The 18463-nt window shown below is 39.5% G+C and overlaps 1 pseudogene; it reads left to right on the forward strand.

Moving 5' to 3' along the window:
- The first annotated feature begins 215 nt into the window (after window positions 1-215).
- Window positions 216-18463, forward strand: part of LOC130882280 (ubiquitin domain-containing protein 2-like) — a 36515-nt pseudogene continuing 18267 nt past the window's right edge.

An 18463-nucleotide genomic window follows, 5' to 3' on the forward strand; every position in this document is an offset into this window, starting at 1 on the left:
CTTAGTCTGGACAACAGCAGAACATTGGAGAGGAGTCTCGGTGAGGGTGCAGTATTGACGGCGTAGCAGAAGCCAGAGGCCTCGAACCAGACCAATGACTCATGACAATGAACGTTTGCAAGTAAAGTTATTTGGGCAAAAGCGTATGCTGTGTCTCACACCGCAACTTCCAATACTGTTACCGTGAATGAGTATGTGATGGAGAGGCGGGAAAGATGGAGGAGCAGAGGCACAAGTACGGTGGCAGCTCTGACTGGCGTGAGAGAAGGCCGCGACTGAGAGGAGCAGGTCACGTCGTTGCCCAGAAGGGTCGGTGAGATGTTCTGCTTTTTTGGTTTTGGGGCTTGGGTTGGGGGGGCGGGGTAATTTCTTTTTAATTTTTCTTTTCTTTTGTGGGGAGGTTACAAGAGTCAAGGGATGATTTAGAAGGACTAAGAAATGAGTGGGATTGGGGTGCATATGTGAAATTCCCAAAAATCATTAAAAAATAAGTTTTTTTAAAAGAAAAATAAGGAAGAAACATCTTGGCTTTGTTAGTTTTGTTTTTTTGAGACAGAGTTTTACTGCGTAGAACTGGCTGTCCTGAAACTCACTCTGTAGACCAAGCCGGCCTCTGCATCTGGAGTGCTGAAATTAAAGGCATGTACCACTGCCACTCAGCCGAAACGTACCTTAGCTTTAAAGATAGGCACGTCCTCAGAGTAAATGGATAGACAAAAATCCTCCAATCAAATGAGACCAGAAACCAAGCAGATGTTACTATCCTAATATCTTACAAAACAGTCTTCAAACTAAAACCAAACAGAAGAGATGAAGAGAGACCCTTCATGCTAATCAAGGAACAGTTAACCAAGAAGATATGACTATACTAAACATATACACAAAAAAACTCTGGGTCACACAATTTCATTTTTTAAAAAATCTACTCCTGGATTTAAAGACACATACTAACATCAATCCAATAATAGTGGGTAATTTCAAAACCCCATTTTCTACAAAAGACAGGCCATCCAGACAAGAAATATACAGAGAAACATCGGAAGTAGTTGACATCATACGTCAAATGAACTTAACAGAAATGAACTACAGAGAATTCCACCTAAACAGCAAAGAACACACTTTCTACTCAGCAGCACATGGAGCTTCTCTAAAACAGACCACAGCCTGGGACACAAAACAATCTTTACAATTTCAAAAAGATTGAACTCCCTCTTTGTATTCCGCCTGATCACAATGCAATAAAACAAAATAAACAGCAAGCAGACCTCTAGCAAATACGCAAGCTCATGGAGATTAAAGAGCTCATTACTGAACAGTGAGTGGGTCAAAGAGGAAATTAAGAAAGAATTTTTTAAATTCCTGGAAATAAAAATGATAACACAACACAACAAAAATTCTGGGACACATTGAAAGTCTTTCTTTTCTTTTTTCATTCTTTTTATTTCCTTTTTATTTATTCTGTGTATCTTTGACATCGTGTATCTTAATCCTATTTCTTTCTCCTGCCCCTTCACATCCACCCTCCACTCCTGCACCCCCCCCAAAAAATAAGACAAAATTTAAGAAAAATAAAAGGAAGAAGGGGGATGAAAAATCTCATCACAGAAGCTGCAGTGTGACATAGTGAGTCACGCAGTAACCCCGTTGTCCATATAGCTTTACTTGCAGTGTTCATTGCAAAGTCGTTGATCTAGTTCAAGGTCTCTGGTTTCTGCTACATTATCAATGTTCGACTAGGATTCTTCTTGGATAGCCTGTTGTTACCCTGTGTTGTAGAGATCCTGCAGATCCTGCATCTTTGGGTGTGCGGATCAGGTCTCTTCATGTGCTCCGGCAGATAATAGATGGGGTGGATGTTGGCACCAGACAAATCATAACCCTGGCTCCGGGCACGAGCAGCTGCTGTAGGGTTGGTTCGCCAGCCGGTTCTCCCAGTCCTCACCATCAGGGTGAGCTCCCCAGCATTGCTCTGGCTAATCCGCCTCTTGCATTGGATTTCACAGCCTCAGTGCTGTCCTCATCACCCATCTGTCCTGCAACTGCATGGGTGGAGACTTGTCACCTCCCCACCACCCCCTCCCCTCCCCCTGCCACCTATCAATGCCTGAGGCAGATGTGAGAACCAACCAAGAGGTCACAAGAGTAGCAGAGCTGTCCCTGTCTCTCACCAGCTGCAGCACTCAGAAGAGTGGCCTTGTACCTCACCTGGGCAGCACAATAGATCTGTCCCTAGTGGTAGAGGTGTGTGAGAGCCGACCCTGAAAGCCTGCTTTCTTATAGCACCCTAGACCACCCAGCCCAGAAGGGGACCCACTCACCATGAACCAGACCCTCCCACATCAATTATGAATCAAGAAAACGCACCACAGTGTGACCAGTCTCTGGGTTCATTATGTCTCCAACCTTCTTTTGCCTCCAAAGCCTGATATTAAGTTTAAATTCTTCCTCTTTCAGCAGAGCTTCCAAAACACACAAAAACAATTAATCAATCACAATTAATTAATTAATTAATTAATCACAAACAATTAATCAGTCTCTAGGAAATACATGTAAAACTAGTCTTTAGATTTCCACGGATTTTCATTCCCATGGACACCCTCATAGTAGTGGTGTTTTATAACCTGAAACTCTCCAATCCATACCATTGCTGCTTCCTTCAGCGTTCAGTCCCTTTCCAATGCCACAAGATGCGACCAAAAATCTTCGAAAATCTGTGTTTACAAAGCGCAGTTCTGATTGGGCCACCCTGTGCTACTTACAAGACTATCAGATGGAGATAAACTGTCACAACAGAAGATGGTTTTGAAACTCACTATTTCTTACTTAATAAAACCCAAGTACCTTGTCACAGCAACCAGATAATTCTACGGTCATAGAGTTGTTCATTGAAAGACACTTAGACATATCTTGCCCTAACCTCCTCAAATGTAATCCCAAAGTGTCTTTTCCTGTCTTGTCTTCCTCACTACCTCCAGCGCATCCTTTGAGCAGACTGAGCCAATCGTATCTCTGTCACTTCTGCCTCGGTGGCTCTTCTCAAAAGCTTTCCTCTGTCCGGATGTTCTTCCCTCAAAGTCTAACAAAATGTGTCCATTTTTCTAAGTTTTAGGTCAGATGTCCCCTCCTTCATGAATGCTTCCCTGATCCTTGCAAATTAAAACTCGCCCCTCCTGAAATTTTCATAACTCTGCTGTAATCCTTTCTCCAGGCGTGGGAACTTACTGCCCGGGCTGTAAACAGTTGGGCATCACCTGTTGCTGTCCCTACTGTAGACTCCTGAAGGAGGAGAAACTTGGCTAATTTATTTGCAAGCTTTCTGTGTTATTTTGTTCTGTACTTTAAGGGAAAAAGAAAGACTGTTTCCAAGCTATTATTTTCTCCATGTTTTAAAAGACATCATTAATAGAAGTGAAATTCGAAAATTTCAAGTGAAACCCCACTTTTTGACTGCCAGCCATGAGCATTGCTTTAGGAAAGAATAGATTTCATCTTAGATCTCTATCAAGTAGGAAGCCAGGTCAAATTATAGCGAATTTTATTCGATAAATATTTGTAAAGCATCGACCACGTGCTGGGGACATTCTGCCAGGTTCTTTGGCAGTACACAAACATCTACTCATTAAGACGGACATAGTCTACTGAGATGAAACTAAATTTTACAGAGCTGTAGCAGCGCAAGTGCCATATGAGGAGAAATCTGCTGTGGGGATTTAAATAAGCGTAAAACCAGGGGGAAATCTCTAAGGAAAGGCAGAAGCATATGGACTGCAAAGCCACTCAGGCTGGTTGGGATCCTCCTAACTCCATACACATGGCATAGGCTTGAGCAAAACCCTGAACTGCTCCAGAACTCGGATTCCTCACCCAGAAAAGGAGACCAGCCATACGTACATTCAGCTAGTTTTCCTAAAACATAAGCGCTCAGAAAATAATATAATGCCTTCCCTCCTCTGTCTTCTCGTGGTTCGCAAAGACACCAAAAAAAATTAGTCACAGTTCCGGACTCACTTTAGTTCTAAGCAGAACGAGTTGGATCTTTTACCACACTTCAAAATGAGAACCCTGAAAGACCAAATTCCTGGGGTGCTCACATAGCCAAGAATGAGCCTCTGAGAGGACTGCTAAAGTTTCCCTGCAGGTGGTGGCTTTGGTTTGGGGTGGTAAAATCGAGTGCAATTGTCCCAGCATGTCAGAGTGCCTTCTCTTCTCCACATGATGGTAAATAATTAAGGCCCCACCCCACAGTTATAAATAGGTTCAGCCTCCAGTGGTCTCAAATTTACCATCTTTCTCAAGTGGATATTTTACTGTTAGAACTCAGTCACTTCTTTCTGTTTACGCCGGCACTGAGCAGTAAGGATTTTTGTTTTTTAGACAAGTTCAATAAAAGCACTAAAGCTGGTGTTTTATAAGGCTTTGATGCAGCATCATCAAGAATATCCATTTTGTAATAAGAAACATATCTTCCTGCTTCCTGGTTCCAAGATCCTTGGGACCCACAAATATCTCTCAGCAAAGGAGTCAAGCATCTCTCAGGCTGTAACACGCACTCAAACTACAATCTTAGCTGTCTTTACCAGTCTGTCACTTCTATCAGCACTACAGGATGTATCTTTTTTTAATTATCTTACCATATTTCACTGTTTTCTATGCTTTAAAATCTTTTACAGTGGGGCATGATGGCAAAAATCTGTAATTGCAGCCATTCAGGAGGCTGAGAAACAGACGGGGTGTTGAGACCAACCTGGCCTACATTGCAAGGCCCTTCTTCAAAGAAACAACCAACCAAAACCCAAAAAAATCAAATCACTTAGATCTGTTATTATGGGGGTACATCAGTGGCGTGTTACTATTCTTTTTATTTTGTTTTGTTTTTGAGACAAGATCTCACTATGTATCTGAATCTCCTCTAAGCTATCTAATTATCCCCCGTTGAAGGTACCAACTCAAACTGATTCAACAAAAATGTATGACTCTTTGGTATGCCAGCAACTCCTCTAGGTTCTAGGTATTTAGTACAAAATCCTGAAGAAAACGAACTGTATTTTAAGTACTTACATTGGAGCGCTTGAGAAATGGGAGTAGGGAAGTTACATTGCAGGCTGGGCTTTCTAAGGGAAAATGAGACTTCATAACAAGGAGAGCAATAGCTTCAGAGAGACAGTCAAAGCAAAAATCCTGAAAAGGAGCAGGCACATCTCAGCCCGTGCTGTTTAGACCAAAAGCCAGCACACTCAGGATCACCCAGCCACCCTTCATTACCTGGGCCACTCTCTCCTGTGCCCTGCTCTGACCAGAACAACCCAGTCCCTGGCCTGAAGGCTCACAGTTCAGCGTCGGGAGACAGCTTGTTCCGACACATTCCTAAATAAGCTTCAAGTGCACAAGAGGGAAACCAGATGGAATCTAAGGAAACAGCATCTGAAGTACAGTAAATCTATAATGACTAACTGACCTAACTTATGACCTAAAAAAAAATCATTTTTCTTACAAAGACAACTAACAAACTCATAGCCAGCTCTGTGCCAAATATACAGCTTGATGGATCAGCTCCTTAAACTGATGCATGGTCCACACTGGATGCGGTCTTAAATAACTTTGAAAAGGAGCTCTGGTCTCTGAGAGAATTCACATATGCGAGTTCATCCATGTTTGCACAGCATCATAAAGATACTTCATTAATTCAACCAATAACTACATGTACAGCATGGTGAAGGTAAAGAGGGGACAAGTAAGAGTTGGAAGGCATTTACTATCAAAAGCAAAGTTTACAGTTAGAACCTAATATTTATCACTTGCTTCTGATTCCATGTATTCATCCTAATTACATAACAAGATGCAATCATTCTGAAAACAAAGAGAGACTGGATATTTTATTTTAAGCAAGCTCTCTTGAAGCACAAGATTTAAAAAAAAAAAAAAATCAGTGTGTGAGCCAAATGCCAGAAGCCGAGAATTCAGTCTAAGCTACCAATATCAAAAAAAGGCCAAACATAAAAGCTTCTGTCTGTGGGTAAAAAGAAGTGGTAATCACTGACTACCTGCAAAGGCTGAAGTGTACGAAGCACTCTTAAGCCTCGTGTATGAAGGAAGTCTGACTGGCTAATGAACCCCAGGATCCGTCTGCTTATTGAAGTTTGAAATTTATTGTTTACGTGAATCTAGTAAACAAAACAAATAAATATGTTTTAATGAACATAAACATTATATATAACGTTTAAATCAGGATAGGGATGTCTTCTCAAGTATATATCACTTTGTCACGGTAAAAGACATCAAGTTCCTTTCTTCTAGCTCTTTGGAATACGCAATACATTATCCACACCCCATCACACCGTAATGCATCAGAACTCTGTCCCCATTTAAATATGACTTCTGTGTATTTATCAACCTTATGTTGTAACTTCCTAGATTTAGATAACTATAAAGTCTTCAAACACAATATTTTATTAATGAGTGTCAAAGGAGACTCTAATCCCTTGACATATTAACTAAATATTTGATTTCTCCATTACATATGCCAAAAAACACCAACATTTGATGTGGGATTTCCTCTCTGTATGCTGTGAACATGTTTTATTACCATTGTTTAGTAAAGAAGCTGCTTTGGACCTGTGGCAAGGCAGAATAGAGCTAGTCAGGAAAACTAAACTGAATGCTGGAAGAAAGAAGGTGGAGTCAGAGAGATGCCATGTAGCCACTGAAGGAGACTGAGGCCCTAGAACCTTATCAGTAAACCATGAGCTTCATGGTAAAATATAAAATAATAGAAATGGGTTAAGAAGTAAGAGCTAGCTAGGAAGATGCTAGCCAAGGAGTGTTGCGATTAATATAGTTTCTGTATGATTATTTCAGGTTTAGGTGGCCAGGACACAAACAAGCAGTTTCCATCAACCAACATTTTTATTGCTTTTTATTTTTTTGCAATTTCATATAGGTGTGTAATGTATTCATCCCATTACCCTTTCTTAGCCCACTCCAACTCCTACTGCACACACACCCCCATCTTCCTCCTACCTGGCTGCCCTCCGACTTTCATTCTCTTTATTTGTACAGATCTCATGCAGATGTACATAACTGCTGTGTGTGCCTGCTTGCCTGCTTACACTGACCATGTCATATCCAGAAGACATAACCACCCCATGCATATTCTTTCCACTCCCTTTTCCAAGATGTTCTCTGAATCCTGGAGGGTGTAATACAGATGTCCTGTTTAGGACTAAGCCTTCAACACCCATCCATTCTTAACATTTTGACCAGTTGTGAGTCTGTGTATTAACCAGTATCCATTGCAAAAAGAAGCCTCCCTGGCCGAATGTTAGTTACAGCATATAAATATAAATATTGAGAAGACATCCTGGGTACATATATATTTAGCTTAATATCAGCAGTAAACTCCAACGTAGGACCTGTGACATCCACAACCATGGGTCTTATCAGACCTCGAAGAAATCCAATTAAAATTCAGGTACCCTGAAAACAATCATACCACAATTATATCAGTTGGAAAGCTTGCGTGTAAGTCAGTGCTGCAGCATTCAGGATCCACAGCAGGGTGAAAGTCACTGGTTCCTTTTCTCTCCCAGCAGCCATCATGGTGCCTTCTTGACTATGAATTCTATCTAGCTGGGTAGGGGGGTGAAAGCTTCCAGTGTAGTTCTAGATTAATTAATCCCAGGGGTATGGTGTCTTCACCAATAGTGTTTTACCACAGAGTTCTGCCGAGTAACCAGGAGCAAGGGTAATATAATTCATCCACTCTTAACGGACAATGTCATACCTGGCACTGGGATTCTGTTTAGTCAGGACTTGTGAGAGCAGAATTATTCATTCACATAGGATACCTCCATTTGAAATGTAATTGATTACATCCTTTAATTACCTTGTAATTTAGTGGGTTTCTAGATGGCGTTTCCCTAGACCCTGTTTAGTTGACCCTTCCCTATCCCTACTTTCTCACATTCTCCTCATACCTGTTTAGACCTTTCCAGTTTTACTATCCCACACACTCTACTTTCATAGCCCAGGAAAAAAATGCTAATTTTTTAATTTATTTATTTATTTATTATTGATTTTTATTGTTCTACATTTTTTTCTGCTCCCCTCCCTGCTTCTCTCCTCCCCTTCAACCCCCTCCCAAGGTCCCCATGCTCCCAATTTACTCAGAAGATCTTGTCTTTTTCTACTACCTATGTAGATTAGATCTATGTATGTTTCTCTTATAGTCTTCATTGTTTTCTAGGTTCTCTGGAATTGTGATTTGTGGGCTGGTTTTCTTTGCTTTATATTTAAAAAACACTGATGAGTGAGTACATGTGTAATTATCATTCTGGGTCTGGATTACCTCACTCAAAACAATGTTTTCTAGATCAATCCATTTGCCTGCAAACTTCAAGATGTCATTATTTTTTCTGCTGTGTAGTACTCCATTGTGTAAACATACCATATTTTCCGTATCTATTCATCGGTCAAGGGGCATTTAGGTTATTTTCAAGTTTGGGCTATGACAAACAATGCTGCTATGAAGATAGTTGAGCACATGTCCTTGTGGCATGGTTGAGCATCCTTTGGATATATATCCAAAAGTGGTATTACTGGGTCTTGAGGAAAGTTGTTTCCTAATTTTCTGAGAAATCACCACACTGACATCCAAAAAGGCTATACCAGCTTGCATTCCCACCAGAAGTGTTCCATTTTCCCCACAACCTCTCCAGCATAAGTTGTCTTCAGTGTTTTTGATCTTGGCCATTCTTACAGGTGTAAGATGGAATCTCAGAGTTGTTTTGATTTGCATTTCTCTGATGACTAAGGATGTTGAACATTTCCTTAAGTGTCTTTCAGCCATTTTAGATTCCTCTGTTGAGAGTCCTCTGTTTAGGTCTGTACTCCATTTTTTATTGGATTATTTGTTCTTTTGATGACCAATTTCTTGAGTTCTTTGTATATTTTGGAGATCAGACCTCTTTCTGATGTGGGGTTAGTGTAGATCTTTTCCCATTCTGTAGACTGCTGTTTTGTCTTGTTGACTGTGTCCTTTGCTTTACAGAAGCTTTTCAAGTTTCAGGAGGTCCCATTTATTAATTGTTTTTCTCAGTGTCTGTGCTACTGGGGTTATGTTTAGGAAATGATCTCCTGTGACATTGCATTCAAGTATACTTTCCACTTTCTCTTCTATGAGGTTCAGTGTGGCTGGCTTTATGTTGAGGTCTTTGATCCATTTGGACTTGAGATTTGTGCATGGTGATAGATATGGATCTATTCTCATTCTTCTACATACTAATATCCAGTTATGGCAGTACCATTTTCTAAATATGCTTTCTTTTTTCTATTTGATGTGTTTTGCTTCTTTGTCAAAGATCAGGTGTTCATAGGTGTGTGGATTGATATCCAGGTCTTCTATTTGGTTCCATTGGTCCTCCTGACTGTTTTTATGCCAATACCAGGCTGTTTTCAGTACTGTAGCTCTGTAGTAGAGTTTGAAGTCAGGGATTGTGATGCCTCTGGAAGTTCTTTTATTGTACAGGATTGTTTTGGCTATTCTGGGGTTTTTTTTTCTTTTTCCTATGAAGTTGAGTACTGTTCTTTTGACATCTGTGAAGAATTTAGCTGGGATTTTGATGGGCATTGCATTGAATCTATAGATTGCTTTTGGTAAGATTGCCATTTTTTACTATGTTAATTTTATCTACCCAAGAGTATGGGAGATCTTTCCACTTTCTGCTGTCTTCTTCAAGAAAAAAACGCTAAAATTTTTAATCCCCAACATATGTCTTCTGTTTATACAGTGTGAACCCCTTAGCTGTAAATGCAGGCATGACCAAAACTAATGATCCTCAATCCCCAATGTGCTGACAGTAATCTGCTTCATTATCACCTTCAGGAGACGACAGATTTCTTTAAGCTTAGAGAGTAGACATGGTGAGCAATCAGCCTGGCTGATTCATGGGTACCCTTCAATATACATCCAATTTTCTGTTTCACTTAAGGCAAGATGCACAGTGTGACTCTTGCTGTGTCTCACAAACATTTCCTCAAGTGCTTGAGCAAAGTGATGTCAACCAACCAACACCACTGAAGGCTGAGAGGCCAGCCTGCATGTCCACAATTTCACTACCGTCTGTAACTAATCTTGGTCAACTTGACTACATCTATAAGCAACTAAAACACAAGCATCTGAGCACACCTGTGGAGGATTTTCTTGGCCGAATCATTTAAAGTTGGATGACTTGCCCTAAGTCTGCATTAGCTGAAATCAGAAGACCAACGCTAACTCTGAGCCACACCTTCTGGGAGCAGCTCACATAAAAGAACATAGAAGAAAGCCGTTGGTTTTTCTGTCTGCTCATTCTTACTCTCACTGCCAAGTTCATCTACCCTGATGCTTAGGCATTCCTTTACTTGTATTAGAACCTGCTTCTTTGGGACTCCAACAAAAACCAACAACCAACTGAGACATCCAACTTCCTGAACACAACAGCTGCTGGATTCTTGGTTGTTTTGCCCAGGGATAGCCATTGTTGGACTAGCCAGACCACATTCTATAAACTACTCTAATAAATCGCTTTCAACACATATATTCTATTGGTTATGTTCCTCTAGAGAACCCTGACTAATGTACCATGTCTCCAGCCTCCCAGGCCCAGTGCCTGTACAACTGTCTCCATGTCAGAGAGACCTTCTGCATGGAGACATCCTTTCTGGTCTTTCCTTTAAGCACCTGGCAAACTCCTTCTTATTATCCTGAGTTGCTAGCCCAGAGGCCATCCTGCTGCTGTCTTAAAATGTGGGGATAGTTGCAAATTCTAAAGAAGATGACTTCTGCCTTCCTTCTCCTCCCCTCACATTCCAGAATCTTCTCCTGGTACCACCTCCTAGCAACATATTCTTGAGAAGAAAAAAAAAAGTCTTTTCCCGTCACTATTCGTACCAGCCTTGTCATTCTGGCTGATCAACTTAAGTCTTGTATTTCTCTTGTAATTTACTTTAAGTTGATTTTCAAGCTTGCTATGATGGTAAAAGGGTACAAAGTAAACCAGAATTCTCTTCAAACGCAGCCCTTAGTGCTCTTTGTGTAGTTAATAATACCAATCTCCTCGTTCCCACCAATAAAAGGACACTTTGTCACAGTGAGAAACTTTTAATTTTATAATGTCCAGTGAGATAGATGGAATCTTCCCTGAAGGGTTACAGGACAAGAGACCCACTGCTTGAGGACTTGCTATAAAGATGCATAATGATAAGGGGTCATTCCCAATGTTTATTACATAGCTATATTGAATTGTGTGAACAAGAACTGAACCAAAGAGGTAACTCTAGGTCTGAATCCTCAATCCCTAACTTTAATGCTGTCCTGTTATTGCTTAATCATATCAGTTGAGGCTCCTTTTCCCAGATATCTCTAGCTTGTATCAAGTTGACCAAAAAAATAAATAAATAAAACAGGACAGGGACCAACAAGGGAGAGGAGAAGTAACAGACTGTGAAAGTGGAGGTGAGGATGAGAAAACTCCATGATACAATGAAACACATGCACAAAAACATTGTCATAAAACATCATCATAACTGTATCTTGCTCTGGCTGTCCTGGAATTCACTAGGTAGACGAGACTGCCCTCAAACTTAACTATATTTTTTAAAGAAACATTTTCCTTTCGACCCAACTAATTTCTTATATCAGATATTTCTCACACTGATAGTTAGTAAAAGTAGATAGTTTGATATGATAGTTTTGCAGATTCATACAAATACAACAATTTTAACACTAGAAACACACTTGCAATGAAAAATATGCAATTCTAAAACACACAGAGCCAAGGAGAATACTAGTTACAAGTGTGAGTAAGCTGGGAGGCAGCGATAACAACCAACAGTAAATCAACTGCATTTTTCCAGGAAGCAGTGGTCCAGGCAGAGAGCCAAAGGGTGGAGAAAGTGGTACACCACAGGACCAATAAGCAGCCAGCCTACCTTGGCCCAAGAGCTAGGTCCAGATTCTAAATCTGAAACTTTTGACTTCCATATCATAAGCTCACCTATTTGAGCTGAAGCAGTAGGCCAGCTACACTGATGTGTGCTAAGTTCATTTCTACCTTACTCTTTCACAGGGTGTGCCCCTCAGCATACCCTTACCGGAAAGCAATGGAGAACAAAATAAGCTTCATCTTACCCTCTAGTCTCTGATTATCTACATATAAGGGCGGAAAGTGAATGGAATGGGCTGGAAGGATGGCTCAGAGGTTAAGAGCACTTACAGTTCTTGCAGAGGACCAGGGTTTAGATGGCTCACAACCATCTGTAACACCAGTTCCAGGGAACCCAATGCCTTCTGGCCCCCATGGGCATCTTTATACACTTGGTGCACAGTCTCACATAGGCACACATACATATACATAAATAAAAAATGAATTTTAAAATCTTCTTTTAAAAAGGAAAGAAAGAAAGGTGAATGGGGCATCGTAACTGATGTTTCAACTTTATGAGCTAGGTTAATTAGAAGGTAGAGTTAGCTAGAGAGTTACTTCATTGGAAAATTAACAAACTTTTGAAATTCAAACTGGATATTAATTTTAAAAATATTTAAAATACCAGAAAATACATTGCCAATTACTAAGTAAAAATTTTAGTATCAATTCTGTATGTGGACCAGTCCTTTATAACTGCACAATCAATAGAATGAATACCTTGCAGTGAACAAATCATTGGGAAACAAATACTAGTGTAATTATGATTGTGTATATATGATCAGATAACAATAAATATATGCTTGTGCTGTGGTTTTTGTCCTGGTTACTTTTCTTATTGTAACAAAAATACCTGAGAAGGCTAAGTTAAAGAAGGCTTGCTTTTGGCTCACAATTTGAAGCAATATAGTTCAGCATGGCAGGGATGGTGTGACAACAGGAGCATGATGTGACTGATCACATTTGTGTCCAGTCAAGGAGCAGAGAGAGATCAATAGTGGTACTCGAATGTTTCTCGTTTTTCTCTTTTGTATTTAATCTAGGACCTCAGTCCAAAGGGGTCTTGCTGCTTACATTTATAGTAGATCTTCTCACCTCCATTAAACATCTCTTGGGAATGCCTTCACAGACACGTCCCGAGGTGTGTCTCCTAGGTGACTCCAAATTCAGGCAAGCTTACCATGGAGATGTACTATCATAGACCTACCTTGTGCCTGTGTGGGTCCTTACTTTAAATGTGCCAACTCTACTCTTCACATACACTCTAAAATACAGGTAGCATTATGCTTTCTTCATAAGAAAATGCATTCAAGAGACATTAGATTTTTCCCCCCAGGGCAACACAGATTAAAAATAATAAAGCCTGGTTACACCTATATTAAAGGCTTGATAGCTGAAAAGAAATAACCTGGGATCAACCATAGAAATGACATGTCTCTGAGCACCAAACTTTTCACCAGTGACTAAAAACAGCCTGCTTCTAAGCTTCTCTTTAGGATATTTGCTGAGTTATCTAGCACATGGCTGAACACAGAGAACCCATATTCCAATTCATCAATGCTGGAAATCGTTTATGCCAGCAGTTCCAGTCTTCAGAGTGCATTTGAACATGGTGCCAGTGTTTAGTGCTGACACACATGGATCTCAGAAGAGTGCACTGAGTGCCATCTGCTTTCTCTCCCTAACCCTTGTGTCATTAATAAAGACCAAAGTGACAAGTTCTAAAAGAGAAACTATTCTATCACATGTTTGAGTGTTCTCAAAATATACACATTGTCAAATTTAGAGTTAATGTCATTGAATTTCTTGAATTGTAAATATATTATACCAGGTTTTATCAACTTTACAAATTGGATTTGCCATGTAGTAATTATCATTACTTTTCTATTATTCTACAAATCTCAACCTCCTAATAAAATGCTTAAGACACAGCTACATTTTAGTTCTAGAAAATAATCAAAGACACATAGTGTATAAAAGCATGGAATATATAGACTGAGAAGATCTTTTTAAGTGAAATAAACAATATTCCATCTGGTGATTCTCACTGAATCACCAAATTGTATCAATGAAAAGCTCATTATCCAAACTTCTTATTTTGCAGATTTAAAAAAATGAGGCTCAATATATCCACAATACAATAATAAAATTGTACTCTGAATGAAAGACAGCATGATTCGACTTTATAAAAAGGAAGTTCTTATGTGCTCTGATTGCTCTGTTAACTGGTTATTGCTACATTACTACTACTTAGAATGAAGGTTTCTTTTCTCATGACAAAGAAACCCCATTGGGACCAAGAAATCACCCAAATTCTTTCTCATATAGAAACATATATGTGTGATATGCTTCAGCTGTGTGCTGTACAGTGTAAAGCTTGTGATAGAAATGCATAAGCTAATTCTAGAATCAATAAAATCTGGCAAGTGATTTATGGAGACATGAAAAGCTGGGATTTGGGCATCCTAGAGAATAGCTCAAAAAATAAATACTGCAATCAATAATTCAAGAGAAAATGAGATGGGAAAATTACTGTTCTGAAAAGTTATGACAAACACATTTCCCAGATATTTTTCACATGAAATTTGATGGGCATGTTCACATGGTAAAAATAAATAAATAAATAAATAAATAAACAAACAAACAAACATCTCCAAAATCATCACCACAAACAAGATTTGGCTCTACATATATCATCATTTAAGAAGAAAATAAACAACTAGTCAAATCGAAGAACATCAAGACTTCGAGGTTATTGATGTTTTTTTACAGAATCCATTAAAAATCAGGTGATCGTCATTATCAAATTACTTAATGCAAAATTGATCTGAAAACAAACATAGTGCCTTCTTCACAAGTATATATGTAAGGTTTGTAGTTACAACTTCCAGTAAATATAAGATCCAAAAACAAATATTAATATAAATGAACTTGTTCAACCTGGTAGAGTTCCCAAATAAGATTAAAAATACCATTAACTAGGAGCTATACGCGCCCAAGAAACGAGGTTAAGGACAATGAAAAGGCAGCAGTGCCACCTGCTGTCTGTTCCTTACACCTTATTTCTCATCCTTTAATTCTTTCATCTAATTTTCATTGGACTGTCCATGGTTTGAGAAATGCTTTGCTGACCAGACCACACTGTACTCCATTGCTTTAAGAGAGTAACCTGAATCAAATTATTTTTAATATATGATATGGGTCACAGACCTTTATATACAGCTTTAAATGATCCAGTTAGAGACTTCACCAAAATTGAGACTACATCTGAATGGAGATGGAAGAGATGTGGATGGGGGAGGGGTAGAAGGGAAGCATGGGGGGAGGAGGGAGGGAAAACTGCAGTTGGTATGCAAAATAAATAAATATTTTTAAAATGCTAGTTTTGTGCTATTATCCATCATATTAACTGTCTTGCTGCTTCACCTTTTTTTTCTATACCAGTATAGCTTGTTCTTGTTTGTTTGTTTGTTTGTTTGTTTGCAATACTGACAATTGAATCTAGGGCTCTCTGCATGTTCAACAAAAACTCTACTTAGCTACATCCCCAGGCCCAACCAGTAATATTTTACACACCTGCATGTGCACGCACACACATGTACACACGCACACAAGATGACTTTTAGCCTAAGAAACTGTGCAAAGTACAATGAGGCTGTCATATCATAATAGTATTTAGACTTCTCCATGGAAAAAGAACAGAAGTGCACAACACCGGGACCAAAATCCCTTGGTGGATTCCAGAATCACCCGTAGCAAGCTTACAAACAAGAAGAACAGGCAGTAACCACCATATCACTTCCCGGTGCATTCCATAATTCCACCTCATGATGTCTGAAACATGACCAAACAGAATCACAACCTTAGCTAATGAAGTAGCCACATCGATCTGACTTTTTCACAACCCACAATGCTAACTTCCAACCTAGAAGTATAAGGCACCAGGGCATTAATACTCAATAGCTCCTCGGAAAGAAAGAATCTGATCGGGTAAACTGTCTTTATATTGACTGACTAATGAGATTTTAGTCAAAAAAGAAAAACAAGAAAGGTCTTGACACTAGGACCCTTCCCCAAAGATGGCAGACAAAGGTGGGGAGTAATGGCAAGGGTGGAATAATCAGGGTAGAGAGACAATAAGTATCAGTGAAAGGCCAGAGAAAAGAAAGGCAACACAGCAAAGAGAGATGGAAATCACCACAGACAGACAGAAACTTCTTTGCAAACTTGCTGGCTTCCTAAAGTGCCCGGCCCCTACCGTGACTGTTATCACAAAGAGAGTGAGTACCCCAGGGAAATGTGTGCAACAATGAAATCTGTAGAACCAAGATGGCTAACTCTTACCCAGTGAAGCACGTCTAGAAAAATTACAGGAAAGGATCAGTTTCCTGGGTACATCTGTCACCTTTGGGAAGAGCATGTTTTCCTTGGGCTGAAGACGGTAGGCATGTGCTCAGTCTCTAAGGAGTGACAAATGACTGCTTCAGATATTAATAGCACCAGCCACAAGACTGAACTACGGAAGCTGATCTCAAAGCTCCATAGGAGAAAAAACAACATATATATAAATATAAAGGTTACAGGTTTGATAAAAGGAAATCCATTTTTCCAATGACAGCATAAAAAATCCTCTATTGGCAAGAAGCAATTTTCATTCTGGGGCAAAGTGAAATTCAAGAGCTCATATGGGAGAAAGAGATCATTTGCTCTGTTTATTCTTGCCTGGGCAGACACATTCTAAATTGATCATCAGTGAAGAATGGGATAACATTCAGGAGCAAATGTGCCTATGCTCTTGAACCTGCCATTTGAAGAAATTTATAAAGAAACTTTATTTAAAAACAAACTTCTCTAGCTTCCCAGTGAGGTTAAAACGGTACAGCAATCCTAGGTTGTGATGAAAGCAATGAGCCAATGAGGATATGTTTCAAGGAAATTGTTACTTGATTGCTTAACTGCTAAAGGCAGCATTGTCAAGCAGATGAAAACTAGCTCTGGAGAGAGCACAGGGTACACAGTGATGAGTAAGCTGTAAGTTCGTAGGCAGAGTCTTCAGCCTAGTACATATAGGGCATGAACATGTGCAAAGGAAAAAAAGTCTTTCCTGTGATGTTGTTGTCATTTGTAGGTGGCTTAAGATTTAAGGACATTTTTGTTCTTTTTATTATTTCATCATGTTCTATTCAATGCTACTTTTCTAAACCAGTATAATTCCCAACTGCATTCTAAATACCGATCTTTATATCTACAGATAACGGTATCTCTCATCCTCATCAAAGAAGATTTCTTTGCAGCATAGACCCTTACAGAAATTTACAGCTGATCAAAATTCAGAGTACTGTGTAGTATCTATCCTAAGCTGCTACTTCTATGATATAACCCTGATACATCACAGAAGAGGGGGCAGAAAGATTGTAAGAGCCAGAGGACTAGGATGTCAGCTACCCGATAGTGACTTCTATATATGACAGAGACCTGCACTCACAAAATCTCAACAATACGGCTACCTACACAAGCCCTGAACAATGATAACATCAGCTGACATGTCAATGGGGAATAGATGGGGGAAATCTCACAAGATCCACCGCTAAATGATGGGCTACAAGCTCATCAACTGCTACTAAGAGAGAGACAGTCACTCTTCTTCAGATACAAGTGCCCTGATAGGTTATCTAATCCCAAGTAGTCAGTCATAAAGTCAAATACATACAAGCAACACTAAATGGACTCTGTGGTTTGTATTTCTGTATATGTACTTGAAGAAGTGATCATAAATTTGAGAGGGAGTTGGGAGGACCCAAGAGTTGGAGACAGGGGTAGACATATGTAATTATAGTACTCATGTATGAAATTATCAATAAAAAATGAATGTTTATGAAATAGCTAAGGACTTTTTGGATTCCTTTCATCGATTCATTCTGTCTCTAGTTTTTCAATGCCCACGTAAAGATTGTTTCATAGGAACTGGATGTCCAGGGTGGGTACCTAAACAACATGGCATGGTAGGGAAATCTAATTTATTATGGCTGAGTATGGCACGCCAAGGTTGAGAGCAAGCAGGAGTCAAGAGCCTATAAGGGTCAGTGTGACATGGATCAAGAAAAACCAACACTAACTTTATATTATTCTCTTTTGAAAATGTGAAACTGCAATTTTATTTATTCATAAGAAAAGGACTGGAAGATAAAAGGTAATTTTCAAAGCAAATTATGACAAATGATTTCAGAAAATATAACGGTAAACACATGAGTAAAAAACCGTATACTGTTAAATAGTAAGAGTTTATTGTTTGAAGTACTCTCTTTGCATACTTGATGTTTCTGAGTGTCTGCAGTTCGCAGCTTTAAGAATAATTGTGAAGCACTCCATTCAGGGACACCAGTGGTCTTCACTCAGCATTCTTTCCGGGCACACAACTGTAAGCTTTCCATTCATTTCAGCCCTCGCTCAGGAGTGAGGCAGGCTTAGTCCATCCCCCCCAACAGCACGTGTGCCCAGGCTTA

This window comes from Chionomys nivalis, chromosome 10 (genome assembly GCF_950005125.1).
Source record: "Chionomys nivalis chromosome 10, mChiNiv1.1, whole genome shotgun sequence".
Lineage (NCBI taxonomy): Eukaryota > Metazoa > Chordata > Mammalia > Rodentia > Cricetidae > Chionomys > Chionomys nivalis.